Source organism: Symphalangus syndactylus, chromosome 17, assembly GCF_028878055.3.
Source record: "Symphalangus syndactylus isolate Jambi chromosome 17, NHGRI_mSymSyn1-v2.1_pri, whole genome shotgun sequence".
Taxonomy (NCBI): Eukaryota; Metazoa; Chordata; class Mammalia; order Primates; family Hylobatidae; genus Symphalangus; species Symphalangus syndactylus.
In genome coordinates, this window is record NC_072439.2 from 90,029,778 (window position 1) to 90,051,755 (window position 21,978).

The 21,978-nt window shown below is 40.2% G+C and overlaps 1 protein-coding gene across 6 annotated transcripts in view; it reads left to right on the top strand.

Moving 5' to 3' along the window:
* Positions 1 to 21,978, top strand: part of LPP (LIM domain containing preferred translocation partner in lipoma) — a 721,973-nt gene that overhangs the window by 185,519 nt on the left and 514,476 nt on the right. For all 6 annotated transcript variants that reach the window (XM_063620511.1, XM_063620512.1, XM_063620510.1 and 3 more), the window contains one exon: positions 3,439 to 3,502. The gene's annotated coding sequence lies outside the window, so the exon portion shown is untranslated. The remainder of the gene's footprint in view (positions 1 to 3,438; positions 3,503 to 21,978) is intronic.

Sequence of the window (21,978 nt, forward strand, 5' to 3'; positions counted from 1 at the left end):
ATTACTTTAATGAGACAACCAAATCATAAGCTATAGAATATCTTGTATTCTTGATAAGTATCTTAGGGTGCCATGAGAGTGCACTTTAAATTGTATGTGGTATTTGATGATTGGAATGCAGGGCAGTCCATATTTGTCATCTAATTCCTTTGGCCTGATTTAACATTTCAGTTGCTTCTGGGGACAGACTTCTATGTTTAAAACATTGTTTTATTTTAATAAATGTTAGTATAAGTACTCCTTTTACTACTGCCTCTGTTGCCACATGAAACTTATGAAAATGACCAAATTATTATTGGCCTTTTCACAGTGGTTTTGGGATAACCATAGTCAAGAACTGTGAAAAGAGAAACACAGAATGTGTATTTTACGCAACTTCTAATCAAAAGATTTGATAATTACAGCACTAAAACCAGAACCCAGTTCCACCATCCCCATTTCATTATTCTTTTCAATGTGATTCCCCCTATTCAGAATGAAAATCTGGGACACCAGGGCAAAAGAGGTGTAGTTTATTGACTTAGTGAGAGTTTTTATAAGATACTGTCATATTGCTTATTGGTACTAAAGTGCTTACAAAATACCAAGTATTCTGAGTTAGCTTTACACTGGTTCAATACCACTTAGAATTTTTGTTTGTAATACTAAGATAATCGTCTTAGGGATGGTTACATTTTGTTGTGGGGTGTGGTGGTCAATTCAAAGGACACCATGGCTTGTGAAAAACCCATTGCAGCTGGTCTCTGCACTTTTCATTTCCATGTCATTCCATTTTCTTCTGCTTTTTCTTTATCCCCTGTCGTTTTTCTTGCTTCTCTCTATTATCTTACCTTCATTTACTCCATCCTGTTTTTCTCCAAAATATAGTTGCTTCTGTAAAATTTCTTCTGAGGGTGAGCATATGTTTGAGGGGAGAGAGGATGGATGGTTTAACAAAGGATGCAGATACGTCAAGTTCTGGGTCAGCAGTTAGTTATAAAATACACAGAGGCAGCCAAGGATAACTGGCTTCATTACCAAAAGGCTAGAGTGGGATTTGTCAGTTGTCCCAGATGTCTGCATGGAATTATGGAAAACTCCATTGCATTATGAAATACTTAGGAGCTACTCAGGACACATGCCACTCAATCCACGTGAAGAGGGCTGGTGAACTTCTTAGCTAGAAAGACTTCAGCTTTCCTATTGCTTAAAATGAGACTAATTGGTGAAGGATTTGTATTTGTCCATTCTTAGCTGCTATAAAAAACTGCCAGAGACCACGTAATTTATAAAGAAAGAGGTTTAATTGACTCACAGTTCCACATTGCTGGGGAGGCCTCAGGAAACTTATAATCATGATGAAAGACAAAGGAGGAACAGGCACCCTCTTCACAGGGCGGCAGGAAAGAGTGACTGCCAGCAGGAGAAATGCCAGATGTTTATAAAACTATCAGATCTCGTGAGACTCACTCACTATCATGAGAACAGCATGGGGGAAATTGCCCCCATGATCGGATTACTTCTGCCTGGTATCACCTTTGACTCATGGGGTTTACAATTCAAGATGACATTTTCGGTGTGGACACAGTCAAACTGTATCAGACTCTTCACAAAACCTCACTGGTACAGACTTGTGTATATGGCTTGTGCTTCAACACTTTGCCCAGGGATGTTGCATCTTGAAACTTTCCTGGTGAGATCTGAGAAAGTGTTTATGGTAACACTGCATCGAACACTCCTTTTGCTTTAGCTTAGTAATGTGTCACCTTCTGGTTAGACCACAGATGTGAAGTCTACTCTTTCTCCTTTCACTTGCTAATGAAGCAGAACTTAGAACTAAGTGTGTGTTAGTGCTTCGACAATTGAATTTTCTGTGCTATGCACTCGGTTCCCCTTTCCTGAAGTTATTTAGTTACCCTCTTCAAATAGCAATTGGGAGGCTACATCATGTAGTAGAAGGGTGCTTACTGATTTTGGTATCAAGATACAGTGTTACATTTTTATCTGCTCCATGTTAACCATGTGATCTTTGAAGTTTGGTTTCTGTATTTGTAAAATTTGGGCAATAAGTTCTAATTGGAGTTATAAAGGGGATGGTTTGAGACATAATGATCAATGTGATTTTTCAAGCTATAAAATAAAGCATGATATTAAAAGATGATTAATGTTTTCATTTAGTGGTAGATGACAAGTTTCTTGCAGGGCATCTGATCAATCATGCTCTTTTTTTTTTGAAACTTTTATTTTAAGTTCAGGGGTATAGTTGCTGGATCCAGGTTCTTTTCTTAACCTGTTTTGAGTCCTTTATGTAAATGGGACATTTTATCAAAACTTCTTAGAAGTCTTATATTTCTCAATAAACCTATCCATTCTATTAAAACAAATTTGCTTAGTTCTTAGAGTCTGGTGGAAACTCCAACTCTCTGAACCCAGGGTATGATTATAGGCACAAAGTTGAAAATGATGTGTGATTCATCAGCAGGTCTTTCAGCTAAAGCAGTATCTGTTTTGCTTTTTTAGGGGCCAAGGAAACATTTGATTTTAAAATCTTAAAAGTTTTTGGTCTGTCTCTTGTTAGATGAGGTCATGTGAGAGTGACATAGATTAGTATTTCGGTGTTTTAAAACTAGGAAACATAAGTCAAAGAGATATTCTCTTGCCTAATGTGCTTATAATGTTATCTTTTGATCATATAAATGTGGATTTATGAGAAGAAATGTTATCACTGCTCTCTATAACCATATACATGGAATAATGGAGAGAAATATTATTTAAAAAGTTTAACTAAGGGCAGCTTTGGCTATGGAGTATATATCATAATCTTCATGTACATATGAAGAAATTGACTTTCACAGAGTTTAAATAACTTGCCTAAGGCCATTGGTAAAAGGAAATCTGACTGGCTCAAAATCCTATGTACTTTTCCCATTTCCTAGCTGGTTTTATTTTATTTTCTCTCTCCACCAAGCCTTGTGGATTAAGACAATGAGTTGCTGTTTGTCTTTGTCTTTCCCTAGCCTAATAACCTAGGAAAAACTAAAGTAGAAAGGAAGGATTACTGGACCAGCAGGCAGAAACTTTGGCTCCAAATTCATGCCCTGCCAGATACTAAACTGTATAATCTTGGGCAAATTACTTTCCTTTTATGAACTTCAGTTTCTACTTCTGTAAAATGTGGACAATAATATTCATTTTATATGGTTTCTGTGAAGTTAAACATGAGGATGGTGTTAGTTCCCTTCTCATCCTTTCTGTCCCTCTTCGAGCTTCTGTTTCCTCACCTATGAAGTGAGTAGAATCATCGCTTCCTGCTTCTTCATCGGGTTCCTGTGGGGTGAAATGAATGTGAAAATGTTTTGTAAAACAAGAAACCGTTATGTAGATATAAGAGGTTATGACTATTAATGAATAAATATAGGTTTGTTGTCTGGAAGTAATTTTTACTTATCTCATTTGCAGATACTAGCATTGCAGTTGGCTGAACCTTGTGTCAACCATCCATTCCAGGAGCCAGCTATCTGAGGTAAGAGAGGAGGCGTGTCTTCATGTTTATGAAATACTAATAGGCATCTGAGCCAGTAATGTTGATTTTAGAAGAAATACAAAGAATAGAAGAAATACAAAGGTACTTTATGAGGAAAAGAACTGAAAAATGGCCAAGACAGTGAACTGACCTCTCTTTTTATTTTTGTTTTTTTGATTTATTTTTTCCCTTTTAATTCATAGCCCTTAAGGTTTAATACCAAAACCAAAAATCTGGGCCACACAGATGATTCAGATTTAATGTGTATGTATTTAAGTGTCCATAAAATGCAATGGAGTAGAATGTGCTTAACCATTATTTTACTGTATCCTCAACTAGTATGTGGCAGGAGGGCTTTTTACCTGGTTTCCTAACCCTTGATTGAGCTCATTTTTCACTACACTATGCTGCCAGTGTTACCTGGCTCTGAAGGGGCCAAATATTTCTGGCTGGGTCAGTCACTCTCTCTTAGCTGCCAAACAAAATCATCTCAAAGAGCTAGAATCCAAAGCCACAACAGGAAAATCCTAAGAACACAGAAAATTGAGTTAGTCTTTTGAAACCTTGCATCCATTGTATCTGAATGCCACTCTCCTGGGGCACCGTTGGGAATGACACCAATCCTTGGCAGAAGAATACATTTGTCTTGAGTTTTCCAAGAAAATGGAGGCCAACCGAGAAAAAACATTTAAAGGAAGCATCATAGTTGTAAAATTTGCCAGATGCGATTTTTCTCCTGTAGTTAACCTGCTGAATCTGTACCTCCCAATGAGCTCTACTGTGTTTTATGTAATGTTTCAGAACTTAGCCAAAAAGAGGTGAAGTAGTCGATATGTAGAATAGCAACTTTGTAGAAGATTTGATATCGTTATTTAGAGTACTATACACATGTGTTCCGCTGAATATTTTGTTAATTCCTTTGGTATATTATATCTATAACCTTGAACTGCAACCATGACTTTAGTCGCACAGACCTTTGAGAAGAATAAAATTGGTTAGTATTGCCCCAAATTTGTAGGACTTCAAAAATTTAGAATTGAGAGGAAATTAAGGTGTTAGGTTTACATGATTTTCAAAGCTAATATCATATATATATAATAAGAACACATGTGCAAACAAGGTAGGTTATGTATGGACTATGAAATTTCTATAATTAAACCAGACATAACAGCCACTTAAGTTATTTAGATTTTCTTCTTATTCCTACAAAAAAAGAACATTGTTTTTATTTTTTTATTATTTATTTATTTTTCAAGTGGAATATAAGCTAGTTTACCCAGGAAGTTTTCTTTTTATTTATTTACTTATTATTTTACTTTAAGTTCTTGGATACATGTGCAGAACATGCAGGTTTGTTACATAGGTATACATGTGCCATGGTGGTTGCTGCACCTCAACCCATCATCCAGGTTTTAAGCCCCGCAGGCATTAGGTATTTGTCCTAATGCTTTCCCTCCCCTTGCCCTCCACCCCTCAACAGGCCCCGATGTGTGATGTTCCTCTCCCTGTGTCTATGTGTTCTCCTTCAACTCCCACTTCTGAGTGATAACATGCGGTGTTTGGAAGCCATCATTCTCAGCAAACTAACACAGAAAAAGAGAACATTGTTTTTAAAAAAGATAGTAGCAAAAAATGTAAGAATGGCTCCTGTCCACCTTTTATTTCTTTTCTAGTCCACAAAATAACCCTGAAAAAACTTATTTCTAATGTTTTATTTTTATGGACAAATATATCAGAAAAGAATGTACTGTAGATACCTACTATCATAGCTTTTGACAGCTCTGTGAGGCAGAGATCTAACTTGTTCATTTAGAAGCTGCAGTTATCACACTAACCTTCCCTCTGATGCCAATTGTTAAATATTAATGGAATAAGCTTTGAAAAGTAATTAGCTATATCCCCTGTCCCCACAGAAACCCATCTTGAAACTATCAAGAGGAGTTTTAAGCAAGCCCTGAAAGGTTACAAAAATTACTATCAAGAAAGAGGAACTTTCTCTCTTTCTCTTTTTGTTATATTTCGGAGGTGGGGAATGGTAGAGAGGGAATGATAGACACCTCTCAAGTAACCTTTGGGAGGTGGAGAAGTAAATATTCTGGGAGCATGCTGTAGAAATTTAAAATAATCTTGTGGCAATAATTGGTATCAGTGGTAGTAATGAAGAAAGAATAACAGTTTCAATAAATAATTAGACTTGACAGTAAATGTGTCAACAGGTACCCACTTAATGAGTGTAATCATTGTTTTTCTCTGCTCTCAACGTTGATCCACTGACTGCGGTGTGTTCTCTGTCCCATTTCCAAACCAAATCTATTTAAAGCTGCACTCCATGGAATCTGAAACAGTATACCCTGTTTACTATTTAGAGCTGATACCTAATGTTCTTTAATAGGCAAGATCTGTACTTGAACGAGAACAGGCTTCTGGCCTCTTGTAGACGGTTGAATATCCCTGTTTTCCACAGGGTGATTCATTAGCAAGAATGAATAATACCCAATTAAATCTCATGGACTTGTCTATATTGCCAGAGTGAATTGTTTATTATAATTTGGTGGAAACAGTCCTAGTCTGCTTTAAATAAAATTAATCAGTTACCGTTTTTTGAAGTGGAGGTAGAAGCAGTAGTTATCAGTGAAATTATCTCCGTAATAACCTGAATAGAATCACTTTGTTTTTGGGAGCAAAGCAGTATGTTGTATGGTATGTGCACCAGAAGCCATGAGAATCCTTTTCTAATCCCAGCTGTAATGTCACCTGGCTGTGTCACCTAGGCAAGTCACCTTCCCTCTATGAGGTCTGTTTCATCATCTAATGACAAAGTTGGACCAGTTGATCATGGCATTACTTCTGGTTAAATGTTCTCTTATATATGATTTTATTTCCTAGCTAGTCCCTTCTCTTTCCTGGTGCCATGTTTCCAAAATCATAGGACAGTGTCCTATGACTCTACTGCACAGCCAGTGTGGGAAAGTAGTTATTTTTCTGCTTAGCTTTTGCTTCTTTTACATACCAGACATGCAGTTAATGACTTTTATTATGTATACTGTAAGAATGGGCATTTATACACTGGTAGCAGTAGTCCCTTACTCCAGCAACTTGCAATTCCTTGTTAGGGAAGAAAAGCTGTCTTCCTCCACGTTTCTTTACTCTGTGACATTGTTCCCTGATCTGGGTCTTATGAGATGATCTGGTAAACTTCCCCCCTATTAAGACTGTTAGGAAGAGGTGGATGCTTCTTCCATTATTTGATTTTTCCAGAGCAAATCATTGGATCTGTAAAGGAGATCAGAATGTCAAAGCCAGAGGGGACTTTACCAAGTAATCTAAACAAATTATTTCATTTCACAGCTGGAGATTTTAACGTCTGGGAGGGAATCTGATTTGTCTAAAGTGTTTTTGACTGGTCTTGGACTAGAATTCTTCTGACTCCATAGTTGTATCTTTAAGTAGAGAACTCTTTTTCTATAAACTATCCTTTCACTTCTTAGTTCTTAAAAGGCCATTATCTTCCAGGCAAAACCAATTTCATTTTCAGCATGGGGATGTGAGATATCCTTAAAACATAAATGGACTCCAGGTATCTTCATTAATTTCATGAAGACGTGGCACAGAGGGTTCTGGCTACCTTCTGCTCTCTGTGTTTATTAAAAGACTGTGGATTCCCTTGCAGTTCTTCCTGTAAGAGGTTGTTTGATGCTGACATCATCACTCTCCTCCACCTGCCTCCTGCCCTTTTCTGAACCAGTGAATTATAGGAATCTGAGAATGAGCTCCTGTTTACAGCACATTGTTGGGGAACATTAAAAAAAAGAAGACAGATGAGGGACTTAATAAGCAAGAGGACAGAAGAATAATAGCCAACACAATGAAGTCTAGTTCAAGGCCTGCAATTCCCAACTGTTGGGCTACACAGCATTAATAGCAGTGTCTCTCACCCTTTCAGACCCTTCTCTCTTATTTCAGACCCTTCTGCCTTATTCTTGTGGGAGTGGGCTGGGACTGAGAAACAGCTAGTATAATCATTGCCAAAATGAAACTCACATGTACAGGGGACTTCCAGGTCTGGAGAAGAGTGTAGTAATTGTTACCCATCCGATAGAAGGTACTTAGAGACCACTGGACCTACACGCTTACCTTGAACCTCACAGTACAGAGGTTCGTAGAGTCGTAGAGTAGAAATCAGTTGACTGAGTCTGAGGTTCAAATCCTGGCTCTAATTAATTTGCTATGAATTTAGTGAATGCCTAACTTTCCTCTGAGCTGCACTTTCTCCATCTGTGAGATGGGAGGAGGAGGGTGGCATAGATGATGTCAAAGGAACCCTCTGATTTTAATGAGCCTCAGATTTGCCCAAGGACCCGTAGCGAATTTGCAGCCAAGCCAGGCCTTGAATTCAGAGCCCGTTTTTCTGGTTTGAGATGGTCATCATTATAAGTTCCACTACCTATACTTTCTAAACAGTATGTTTGCAACTTTCAGCCTTACTTTGTTAAATCTCCTTTTTCTCTTTTATTTGACAGTCCCTTTCTGTCCAGAGACCTGCCTAAAGTAGCAATTCTTTTTTTTTTTTTTTTTTGGAGATGGAGTCTTGCTCTGTCACCCAGGCTGGAGTGCAGTGGCATGATCTTGGTTCACTGCAGCCTCCGCCTTCCAGGTTTAAGCAATTCTCCTGTCTCAGCCTCCCAAGTAGCTGGGACTACAGGTGCACACCCCCACGCCCAGCTAATTTTTTTTTTTCTTTTTTTTTTTAAGTAGAGATGGGGTTTCACCATATTGTTCAGGCTGGTCTCGAACTCCTGACCTCAGGAGTCCACCCACCTCAGTCTACCAAAGTGCTGGGATTACAGGTATGAGCCACCATGCCTGGCCTAAAGTAGTAGTTCTTAATATACGTGTGTGTATGTACGTGCATACACATGATCCTGTGTTTGGGGCAGATGTGAGGATTATTGAATTTTCAGAAACTCAGATGAATTTATGAAATAGTTGGAAAATGCAGAACTTCAGAAAGTGCAATCAACAAGTTTAGGAGGTTTGTAGATGCTCTGAAGGCCATCCATGAGTTAAGCAAAAGTTTTCATTCTATGTGGGAAGTATGAGATGACATTTGAGTGGCATATATTTCCTTTTGCTGTTGGATTTTCCCGTGGTCACCTATTGTTATACTCTGAGTGTTAGGCTCGTTTTGTAGCCTGACTCTTGGCGTGTATGTGTCTCAAACTATTGAGTGATATTTTAATATTGAAACTCTTATTCTACTTCATTCATTCACTCATGCATTCAAATTCAAATTTAATCCAGAATTTGCTAAATGCTAGACATCTCAATACATTATTGTATATAATCCTATAAAATAGAAAATTGGTAGGTGCTCAGAGAGGTTGAGTGATTTGCCCAAAGTTTTACAGCTAATAAATATAAAATCTGGATTTAAATCCGGATTTACTCCAAAATATGTGAATACCTCCAGAGATAACATTGAAGACAAATAGAGACAGTGACGCAAGTTCATAAACCATGGAAATTTCTGGTAGAAAATGGTAGATGGGCCCCAGAGGAATACAGAGAATGTGTACTATGGGATTTTAGGAACGGACAAGATCATACATTGTGAATTACTTCATATCATAATTCATTAACTACATGTTTATCTGGCTCCTTAAGAAAGAATAAAAAAAGTTAGATAATCATATGAAACACATTATGCATAACTCAGTTTTTTTCTTGTTCTTCAAACTTCTGTCAGGTTAGTGTTCTCAATATCTTTATTTGATAAGTGAGATGAGGAGATGAAGAGTAGTGAGGGTCATAGTGCCCTGATCATACTGAGTTTTCAACTAAATTAGAATTTCAGTGCTTTGGGGCATCTATTTTGTTCCCCTCACCCCGGCCCACCCCCCATTATATTGAGCATGAGACTTTTAACAGAGATAACTTCTGACCATGCACAAATCAGCACAAATGCAGATGTGAGCAGCTAGAATTTGGATGCTGCCAAGTTGTAATGACTGCCACATGTGTGAAGCTAAAACTTAGCACCTGATGACCCACTGTGAGTGTGTGGGGGGGCCAGAAGAGTGAAAGGCAGTGTCAGAGATGGAAGAGGCCTCAGAGTTTGTCAATGGCAGTACCTTCACCTTGCAGATGCAGAAATGGAGGTGGTTAGAAGGGGTAAGACTCACTAAAATTCACACAGCAGGTTAATGACTCCCTGAGAAAAATGGCAAAATAAGAACGAGGCTTTATACCAGCAATCTACAGTAGTATCTACTTTTATTTCATACCTTCCCGTTGGCATATACTCATACTGATAGGCTTGACAGGCAGATAAACCTGTATTTGAAGGTCAGCAGGATTAGTTGTATGGCCTTAGATAAGTTACTTGATTTACTTGGGTCTCAGGTTTGTTGTCTGTAATAGAAACCATACCCTTTTTTTTTTTTTTTTTTTTTTTTTTTGAGATGGAGTTTTGCTGTTATTGCTCAGGCTGGAGTGCAACAGCATAACCTTGGCTCAGTGCAACCTCTGCCTCCTGGGTTCAAGCGATTCTCCTGCTGCAGCCTCTGTAGTAGCTGGGATTACAGGCATGAGCCACCACACCCGGCTAATTTTTTGTATTTTTAGTAGAGACGAGGTTTCACCATGTTGGCCAAGCTGGTCTCTAACTCCTGACCTCAGGTGATCCATCTGCCTCGGCCTCCCAAAGTGCTGGGATTACAAGTGTGAGCCACCATGCCTGGCCAAAACCATACCTTTTTGATAGGACTATACCAGTGTGCTGTTCAATATACAAAAATATTATCACCCATCTGATTAATGATCCTTATCACAGCCCAATGAGACAGGCACAGATGTTCTGCTTTTCAAGATTCTATTTCCTAACTTCACCTTGACAGTTGTGAGGCTCTTGCTTCCCAAAGTTTGGTCTGAGGACCAGAAGCATCAGCATTACCTGGGAGCTCGTTAGAAATGCAAATCTCAGATCATACTCTAGAACTTCTGAATGAGAATCTCTATTTTAACAAGATCCCCAGGTAGTTCATATGCTCATTAGTGTTTGAGAAACATTCGCTTAGGCCCTCGCCCTATTTCAAGGCTATTGCCGTGGTGTGCTGACAATAACTGGCATGCTGCCAGCATTCTTGGGGCATGCTGTACTATGCCTTGAGATAGCGGGGTCCGGGGGGGCAGGGATGCTGTGAAGTCACTCCTTGGGAATAATGGAAGACTGGGTTGAAGGGATCCAGCAGGCTTTATCTTTTTAACACCCTTCATTTCCTTAGAAGTTACTATTCAGAAGGGGTCAAACTGGGATTGGATTCTAAGTCTTTCTGATCCAAAGTCCATGTTCTTTTCATTAAATCACGATGTCTCAGTCAAGAGGAATGCTGGGTTGTGGGTGATAACTGTTCATTCCCTGTAGTGTGAATATTTCCACACTGGCTGCTTTACCCTATTACTCAATTCCTAGAGGAGAAGAATTTTTTTTAAAAAATTTAAAAAGCCTGAGTTGAAAGCCAGGATCCTGCAGCTTAATCAGTTATTTTTGCTTTTTAATGAGGGTGACTATTGTGAAATAAGTAATTATTAATTACTCAAAACTAATGAAATATTTTAGTTTCCTTGCTAAAAAAACATATGGACCCTAAAAGAAAGCATATGGGTGCTTTTTGGGAAGCATATTGGTGAATGGACAAATTACAGTGGTGCCAACATGCCTTTGCTGTCTGGCTAGGGCCATCAAAACGTGTGCTGGCATCTGAGTCCTCGTGTGTTTAAAGGGATTTTTTAAAATTCCCATTTGATAAGAGCCTGGGGTTGCCTCTGGAGTTACACAGCACTGTCTCATCAATCTTTCTGCCATGCTTTCACTCAGATCTTACTGGCTGAGTATAAACTCGGTATCAACCTTTGCTGTAAGTAGCTTCTGTGGCTCTTTCTTTCCAGATGCCTCCTATCCGCTGCAGTAGGTTCAATGGGCCTGCCCCACAGATGGCAGGTATTTTTTTTTTTTGTATTTTTTTTTTTTTTTGTATTATACTTTAGGTTTTAGGGTTCATGTGCACAATGTGCAGGTTTGTTACATATGTATCCATGTGCCATGTTGATTTCCTGCACCCATTAACTCGTCATTTAGCATTAGGTATATCTCCTAATGCTGTCCCTCCCCACTCCCCCAACCCCACAACAGTCCCCGGAGTGTGATGTTCCCCTTCCTGTGTCCATGAGTTCTCATTGTTCAATTCCCACCTATGAGTGAGAACATGCGGTGTTTGGTTTTTTGTCCTTGCGATAGTTTACTGAGAATGATGTTTTCCAGTTTCATCCATGTCCCTACAAAGGACATGAACTCATCATTTTTTATGGCTGCATAGTATTCCATGGTGTATATGTGCCACATTTTCTTAATCCAGTCTATCGTTGTTGGACATTTGGGTTGATTCCAACTCTTTGCTATTGTGAATAGTGCCTCAGTAAACATACGTGTGCATGTGTCTTTATAGCAGCATGATTTATAGTACTTTGGGTATATACCCAGTAATGGGATGGCTGGGTCAAATGGGATTTCTAGTTCTAGATCCCTGAGGAATCGCCACACTGACTTCCACAATGGTTGAACTAGTTTACAGTCCCACCAACAGTGTAAAAGTGTTCCTATTTCTCCACATCCTCTCCAGCACCTGTTGTTTCCTGACTTTTTAATGATGGCCATTCTAACTGGTGTGAGATGGTATCTCACTGTGGTTTTGATTTGCATTTCTCTGATGGCCAGTGATGATGAGCATTTCTTCATGTGTTTTTTGGCTGCATAAATGTCTTCTTTTGAGAAGTGTCTGTTCATGTCCTTTGCCCACTTTTTGATGGGGTTGTTTGTTTTTTTGTTGTAAATTTGTTTGAGTTCATTGTAGATTCTGGATATTAGCCCTTTGACAGATGAGTAGGTTGCAAAAATTTTCTCCCATTCTGTAGGTTGCCTGTTCACTCTGATGGTAGTTTCTTTTGCTGTGCAGAAGCTCTTTAGTTTAATTAGATCCCATTTGTCAATTTTGGCTTTTGTTGCCATTGCTTTTGGTGTTTTAGACATGAAGTCCTTGCCCACGCCTATGTCCTGAATGGTATTGCCTAGGTTTTCTTGTAGGATTTTAATGGTTTTAGGTCTAACATTTAAGTCTTTAATCCATCTTGATTTAATTTTTGTATAAGGTGTAAGGAAGGGATCCAGTTTCAGCTTTCTACATATGGCTAGCCAGTTTTCCCAGCACCATTTATTAAATAGGGAATCCTTTCCCCATTTCTTGTTTTTGTCAGGTTTGTCAAAGATCAGATAGTTGTAGATATGCAGCATCATTTCTGAGGGCTCTGTTCTGTTCCATTGATCTATGTCTCTGTTGTGGTACCAGTACCATGCTGTTTTGGTTACTGTAGCCTTGTAGTATAGTTTGAAGTCAGGTAGCGTGTTGCCTCCAGCTTTGTTCTTTTGGCTTAGGATTGACTTGGCGATGCGGGCTCTTTTTTGGTTCCATATGAACTTTAAAGTAGTTTTTTTCCAATTCTGTGAAGAAAGTCATTGGTGGCTTGATGGGGATGGCATTGAATCTATAAATTACCTTGGGCAGTATGGCCATTTTCACGATATTGATCCTCTGTTGGAGTTTACTAGAGGTCCACTCCAGACCCTGTTTGGCTGGGTGTCAGCAGCGGTGGCTGCAGAACAGCGGATTTTCGTGAGACCACAAATTCAGCTGTCTGATAGTTCCTCTGGAAGTTTTGTCTCAGAGGAGTACCCGGCCGAGTGAGGTGTCAGTCTGTCCCTACTGGGGGGGTGCCTCCCAGTTAGGCTGCTCAGGGGTGAGGGACCCACTTTAGGAGGCAGTCTGTCCGTTCTCAGTTCTCCAGCTTCGTGCTGGGAGAAGCACTACTCTCTTGAAAGCTGTCAGTCAGACAGGGACATTTAAGTCTGTGGAGGTTCCTGCTGACTTTTTGTTTGTCTGTGCCCTGCCCCCAGAGGTGGAGCCTACAGAGGCAGGCAGGCCTCCTTGAGCTGTGGTGGGCTCCACCCAGTTCAAGCTTCCTGGCTGCTTTGTTTACCTAAGCAAGCCTGGGCAATGGCGGGCGCCCCTCCCCCAGCCTCGCTGCAGCCTTGCAGCTTGATCTCAGACTGCTGTGCTAGCAATCAGCGAGACTCCGTGGGCATAGGACCCTCCGAGCCAGGTGCGGGACACAATCTCCTAGTGTGCCGTTTTCCAGGCCCGTTGGAAAAGCGCAGTATTAGGGTGGGACTGACCCAATATTCCAGGTGCCGTCTGTTACCCCTTTCTTTGACTAGGAAAGGGAACTCCCTGACCCCTTGCGCCTCCCGAGTGAGGCAATGCCTCGCCCTTCTTCGGCTCGCGCACAGTGCGCTTCACCAACTGTCCTGCACCCACTGTTTGGCACTCCCTAGTGAGATGAAACCGATACCTCAAACAGAAATGCAGAAATCACTCGTCTTCTGTGTCGCTCAGGCTAGGAGCTGTGGACCGGAGCTGTTCCTGTTCGGCCATCTTGGCTCCACCCCCAGATGGCAGGTATTGAGATTCTGTCTGTACAACATTTTACCACAGTGTTAAAAGCAGTAGCCAAAAAGGTGGCAGCACTGAGACCTGTTTGCTCCATCAGGTACTCTGTATGAGGCCCTTGGCCAGCTGTTGAATTGCTGCACTGCAGATTTCTTACTTGTAAAACTGGAATGATAATACCAGTGGTCCTGAGCTCACAAGCATGGCTGTTCATCCAATTTGCAGTCCATGCCCTTTGCTCTTCCTCTCCTTTCCTTTATGCCTCTTCTCCTTTGCTGCATGTTCAGCTGGTCTAGTAAAAAGCTTGATGGATGTGGAGGTGGCTGAAACCATTTTGCTTGCTCTGGGGATTGCACGTTTCTAGGCTTGTCAGAGGCAGGCAACATGGCATGTTTTAGAAGATATTTGGCTGAGCATCCACGAACTGTGGCTCTCAGACCAACGTGACTTAGTAATCATTCACTCAACACCTACAAGCAAGGTAGCTTGCTAAGAAATTGAAGGAGGGAGTTGGCAGGTCTGTGGAGGTGAGTTTGATTCAGGGCCAGTCAAGACTTGGTGTGATGTGTGAGCTCAGTAATTATACTTTGAGAGAGACAGAATTTGGAAAACTGTTTCCTACTGGAGGTTTCTTATAGAACTAGAGGCAAGAGTTGGCTTTGAAAGATTATTAATTGGACTTCGGTAAGATATTACAAGGACTTGAAGAGTAAGTCTCTGGCAGGCAAAAACCAGCTTGCAGCAGGACTTGGAAGCAGGTAAATATCAGGCATGTCTGAAGAACTGGGCATCAATCATAGACAAGTGTAGTTGAGAGAAATTACTTCCTTTTGGTGAACGCTAGACTCTACCTGCAAAATGTGAGCTTTGAACAAGAGAGTTCTTAAGAAGCCTCAAGAACTCTAGCTGAAATTCTACAAAGTCTCTTATCACACAGCCAGGTTATCCACTTAGCAAAATCCTGGCACTAGAATAGCAGCAATGGAGCAAGGCCTGGGACCCAGGTGTCCTGTCCCTATTTTATTTTCTTCTTACTATCCACAGAGCAGTATGATGAAGATAGGTGGGGTGGGCATTATTATTCTAGTTTTTAACGTATGAAACATAGGATGTTAAGGGAATCTAAGACATAAAACAAATAAGAGATTTAACTATCCCAGATATTGATCACCCTTCCACCACAGAGGGCCAGCTCTTATAAAATGCACCCCCTTCCATTTTGCCTGTGTGGGCCTTGCTTTCCTGCCTGAGAAACCAGCACGTACCCCTTTTCCCATGCATGGGCCTTGCTTTCCTGCCTGAGAAACCAGCACATACCCCTTTTCTCATGTAAGTCATCCCTGTCCGCTCCTTGGCTCTGGAATTCAGCCTTAGACTTTGTTTTATAATTAAACTTTATTTTGTATTGCCATCTTTTCATGTGTCCACCCCCATCTCATCCCTCATACATATTTTAAAGGCTTTGAATTTAAGGATTACTTTCTGCTTCTCTGAGTTCCCTGTAGCACCTGGCACAGGGCTCCAGACATAGTGCTCAGTAGAGAAGCAAATGACTATGTTCTCCAATAGTTTTTCTCTCTGCCTATTGCTTGTTTCTGAGATGGATATGAGACTTATAGGCTTAAAGAATTTCCAAACTGGAAAGGAAGTTAAAACCTATCTAGTCCAGCTCCCCCACCCCAGGGAAGAAATGACTTACTTAAATTTGCCTGCATAGTTCGTGGCAGTTCTGCAAATCGTGCCCACATCTCACCAAGCATTGGAGAGATGGTTGGCACTTGAGTCTCTTCTTAGGACTCTACAGGCTCTGTCTGGAGTCCTTGTTTCTGTGAAGACCACTAAGAATAAAGGTGATACAGGTGCTGCTGCTGCTGTATTAAACAGATGGAAAGAAGTAGGCATTCATTGCATGTCTGTTATGTGACAGGCCTTGTGACAGGTGTTTTCACATAGTTTAGCTTGGTCAGTCATCAAAAGCTAGAATTCCCATTCCTCCATGAGGGGGACAGATTGTTTCTAAATAGGACATTTAGCAGAAGCCCTTACCTGTAAGCTCTAAAAGGCACTCGGTAGTGGATAGATGCTTCCCTCCTAGAACACGGATAAAGGGCTCTGCAGAGTAGCATGCATGACTCTTCTAAGGGATATGGATTGTAGAGACTGTGAAAATAGACAGAAGTTGTGATCAAAATTGGCATTGGGGGACTTGTGTTCACCCGAGTGTACCAGGAGACTGAACTCTTCCACTCTCCTTTCCACACATACATCTGAGTCTTTGGAGAGCTGCAACCTGGGTGCCTCCTTCTTGAGTGTCTGTAGCATTGGCTTTTACTTGCACTTATTACATGTTACTCCTGCCTCTTCCCTAGCTAGCCTCGACCTCAATGTGTATTATTTTCTCCCCCCTTGTCATTTTTCTTCTATTACTTTTGCTTCTTCCCCTTCCTCCTTCTCCTGAGTTAACCTTGGGTGGCCTCAGGTCTTAAGGCTCTGTGATGGCAGAGTCTTCTGTATTGGACTGTGAAGATTCTGGCAGGGAAGACAATACACAAATCTGTTAAATACACAATAAAAATAGCTGATGATCTATGGGACTTGGTATTAAGCAAGACGATATTAACGAGATTTGATTGCTGTTCTGAAATGTGGCAGCTGCGCACACATATTGGCTGCTTTTCCTCCCCACCTTTGGCAGCTTGTGAGCGGTGTTGCCATGACACTCCTTGGGCTCTGTTTAGATCAGCTATTTTCTGAAGGAGTCACTGACCTTCCCCACAATAGAAGCTGTTGATGTGGTCACGTCAGTGCCTCTTCAGGAGCTGTGTGACTGGTGAGCACTTGGAAATTGTTGGAAACTGTAGATGAGGCACAGACATTGAATGTTTAGGAGCAAGAAGGGCTTGTGAATATCCCGTACTCTCATTTGATGTGTGAGGAGAGTGAGGTGCATTGTGTGGAGGTGACTTGCTCAAGGCCACAGAGTGCATAGAGAGAAGGCTGGGAGAGGAGGTCAGGTCTTGTTTCCCTGCTTGGTGATGTTCCAGCTGTGCGGCACTGAGCCCTGCCTGAGCGGGCTCTTCAGCCCTGAAAGCTGCAGAGGGATGGGCTGGTGACACTGCTGTGCCTAGAAGGGGGCAGAGAAGGTGAAGACACGGAGAGTAACTCAGTGCAGAGGCAGGGACGGGAAAGTGAAGGGGAGTAAGAAGCCCAGAGTAAATGGCCAAGGGGCCACTAAGCATGTCCATCCACAGAAACTTTTCTGGGGGAGAATGTTTCTTATCAGATTCCGCAGATGGGTTCCTTGAGAAGTGAATGCTTAAAGGGGCTGGGAAAAATAATCATAATGCCGTGTTCTCACTGCTCTGAACCCTTTTCTGGCCTCACGTAAGACCTCACCTAAAACTTCCACAAGAGCCGTTCACTGTCAGTACCATGCTTTTTTTGGAGTACTTTATGATGTCAAGTATTTTTCCAATAGTTTATATGTGAAATGTGGTCTCTGCCACAAGATTACAGGGTCCTCAGGAGCAGAAATTGTGACTTAAATGGGTCTTTCTCCCTTCCACTTTTTATTCTTTCCCTGCCTTTTAATCAGGCACCTGGAAGAGATCTAAACACAGGATGAGCATCTAGTAAGTTTTTGTTGAGTTGAACTTAGTTGGATTCAGATGACTTCTAAAAAATATTTACTAATTGCTGGTGAAAATAAATGATGATTTTGTGGAAAAATGTTCTCACCAAATTAGATTTTGTTAAGAATTCTTATGTATGATTATTTTTCATAAACCCAATACACTGTCTATTATCATCCTCATTTTACAATGAAGAAAAAAATTCAATCGACTGCTCAAATTTACCTCTAGGAACAAGTGATGGAGATTTGATTTGCATTTAGATCTTTTGTCTTCAAATATTGTAATGTTACTTCTACTTTCCCCCACTACATACCGAAGAGGTCTTACTTCATTGACAGTGGTTCAGCCTTCTGCTGAGGAGTCTTCAGTCTTTTTATGTTATAACCTACCTCCTTACGAGTTTGGGAAAAGAATTACGGGGCCTCAGGTTTAAATGCTGTTATGCTTTGGGTAACACTTTAGCTGATTTGCTTTCAGTAAAGCCAGAAGGAAAATACTGCATTTCTGTCTTCTTTAATTTCCTTAATTTGAAATAAGCCTTGAACTAGTTTGTAAGACTCCTTTAACTTTTAACAAATTTAGGCACATATGTAAGGTAAAGAAAAAGGCACTCTGCCCTAAATGAATTGACTAATTAAGCTGAGAACAAAACTAGACCACTGTTTTTTTTTTTTTTTGGGTTTCAAAAAAGGGATGCAAGAATTTTTAAATGCTACAACTAAAACCCAGATTTTGTCTGATATTGATGTTCTGTAGGTTTTCTCAATGTTTGCCATATTCATTAGATGATATTCATTATACTTTCCTAACTTTTATATGATTTAGATGAGGTTTGTTGATAACATTCTACATTCTTTCTGAAAAAAAAAAAAATTACACACACACACAAATGCCAAGCAGTCTTCTTTTTTTAATGTATATTCTCAGGAAGAACACCATTGACTAATTTAAATTTCAGTACGGAGGCACAGCTGATCTGTAGTGAATGTAACATCTTGTTAAATACAGGTTTCATGCTTCTTTTTTGTACCTTTCCAGGCTTTTAAGGAGGAAAATAATTTGAATAATAATGGCATAATGTCCAGAGGGAAAGTTGAATATGTAAGACAAAGATGCATGTGGGCCTATTTCTGTACTTTATATGCGTGTCTCTGTGTGTTGGCTTTATGGTTTTTAAAACAAAGTTTTCTGTATTTTCAATGTATACAATAACTTTGGAATTACCGAAGAAAAGTTGATATTGAAACTTGGGTTTTTAGTGGGGAGGAATGGATGTTTTATCTTTTCTTTTACAGTTTTAGGCAAAGTGAAACTTTAGAAAATTATATTATTTGAAGTTAGATGGAAACCAAACACTATCTTTATAGTTTCTTTCAGAAGAAACTTTGTCTTAGGAATCTGGGCACTTTGTAAACTTTCTAAATTTCTTCAGCCCTCATTGATACCCACACTTTGCTTAATTCAATTGAATCGGTTTACAGTGAACAATGTCCCTGGGAACATTAATCGTGAACACACACACACACACACACACACACACAGAGAGAGAGAGAGAGAGGACAAAAAGGAAATAAAAGCATCACTTTGTACCTTCCTCAATTCAAACCTGTCTGCTTTCTTTAGAATTTCAGATGTATGTGTCTGTTTCTTCCAGTAGATTGGGAGCACCCCGAAGACAGAAGAGACATATGTATATATATATTTTTTTGTTTTTCTTTTTTTTTTTTAGACAGAGTCTTGCTCTGTCACTAGGCTAGAGTGCAGTGGCGTGATCTCGGCTCACTGCAACCTCCACCTCCTAGGTTCAAGCGATCCTCCTGCCTCAGCCTCCCGAGTAGCTGGGCCTACAGGCACCCGCCACCACACCTGGCTAATTTTTGTATTTTTAGTAAAGACAGGGTTTCACCATATTGGCCATGCTGGTCTCGAACTCCTGACCTTGTGATCTACCCGCCTCAGCCTCCCAAAGTGCTGGGATTACAGGCGTGAGCCACCGCGCCTGGCTAGAAGAGACATTTTGTGTATGATCGTCATAATGATTTTGTGAACTCAGATGTAGTAAGGTAAAACACCCTGGTAAAATCACTTACCAGGAGTTTTCAGAATTTGTTTAGAAGTCATTCCATTACTCTTGAAATCCCTCTGCTTTATAGACTTTCTGAGAAATGAGGAAAGTCCATCTGCCTACTTGTCATAGAAATGGGTACTTTAGCAGTAAAATAGCCTGTTTACATACTGGCTCAAACTGTCAAAGTAGGAAAAGGTTTCGTATATTATAAAATGTTACAGAGCTAGAAAAAATATACACAAGTAATATATAGAGTGCATATATATGTACATATATATGATCTGTTCCTTGTCACAATATTTAACCCAAAGTGCTATTTACAGTAATGAATCAAAATGTCAGTCTTAAAAATATGAAGTGTCAAAGTGTTCCCACGTTGTAGAAAAGTTTGATGTGACAGTTTGTTAATCATATGACTATTCTATCAATGTGTCTCACAATGTCTTTTGCTCAACACTCTCGTAGGCTCCTCACACTTTTTTCATGAATTCCTAGCTTAAGTTACTAACCCAAGGAGCACATTTGGGTTGCGTGTCTCCCACACCTCACACAAAGGCGGCTATGTTTTGCTGTACTTAAAACTGAATGGATTTCACATTATTTTAGAGTGGTTTGATTTTGTGCCTGACACATTTATGGATAGTAGCTAAAAAAATTTCTGTAATTTTGCTGTTTTCACTGCAGAATCATCAAATGAAACTTTAACTTATACAGCGGATGTTTTGTGTTTCTCCAAGTTAAGTTTCCCAAGATATTAGATGTCCTTATTTGCTAGTGCCCATTCGTTGAACTTGGACACATTTTTGAATTTTTCTCGGCACGTTGATGATCCCAACTTCTTTTTCCTACTAAAAGGGCAGTCTTAGAACATAAATATTATATATGTGGAAAAAGGCAACATAGTTTCTTTTGGGAGGATTTTTGGCCATGCTACTTACTAGTTCGTGGATCACACTTAATCTCTGTGCCTCAGTGTCTTCTGGAGAATTTTCAAGGGTGAAATTAGATTAGATCAGTGAATTTTTAAACTTACTCTTTAGAAGCCCTAGGGTTCTGGGTAGAAATGAAGCTCCAATGACGGAGTGTGGGATGGGCAGTGAGGACTCTGGGCCCTTCAAACCAAGCAGCTCTGCTATTGGCTTGTTAGAGTTTAGAGTTTTATAAACTGTTTCACTTAAATAAAGGTTCTACTGCTTAACCTGCCTACCTGTTGGTATCACTGTCTTAGGTGCTCTAGAGTCAGTGGCTTATTTCCCACAAGAATTCAGTGGGCAACTGTGGCAGTAGATCTTGGCTAACCTGGCCACTGTGGAAGTTCTTTCCATGGAAAAGGATTCTCCATCCTTCAATTTGAGATAAGATTTACTAATTGAGACCTCATTTATTTCTGATTTTAATCTTTGCATCATTTTAGTTTTAATAAACTTACTTTCCAACTTACCAGATTTTCGGGTTGACAAAGACCATTATTTAGAGAAATACAGGCAAAGGAAAGTCTGAAAGCTTTGGCTGGAATTTCAGCTGCTTCTGGTCAAGGATATAAATTTTACTTCTTAAGGCCAAAGCGTTTCAACCATTCTGGGGAGGTGGGTGGATGCTCACAACTTGAACTTTTCATTCCATCGCTTTCCATCCTCAGGTCTCTCCCTTCTTCTCCATACACATGCTACCACCACCACCACCATGGTTCTCTTCACGTGGCCTGTGTATGTCCCCAGACATGGTGGAGCAGAAACATAAAAAGTTGTGATTTAAAAACCAAGGTAGAAGACTGTAAGAAGGACAAAAATGATTAAGGGGCATGAGTTAGTGACATTAACAAAAAGCCTTTATGTATCAACATAAAAAAAATCAAATTGAAGAAAATATTTTTCATGGACGGAAAACCTATCCTAAAGACAGGAAAGAGGGTGAATGGCTATTTCACTAGATGCTGAAACATCATTTCCAAAGTTCCTCAGGAATCAAACTATGGGATCAGATTCAACTCTTTTAATAGCTGAAATCCAGAAGGGAGAGAGTGGTTAAGTCTATAGTTTTCTGAATGATGCTGAACTCTTTCTCACAATAAAATGCTCTTCTACTAACAAATTTAAAGACTATGAGCGCCCAGAAACAGCAGTTGCATGCCAAGTCAGGAATGTTCTTTTTTTAAGTCACATGTCAGCCACTGGGGATGCACCTGGGTTTAGGCTGGAGGTTGGAGAGGGTTCA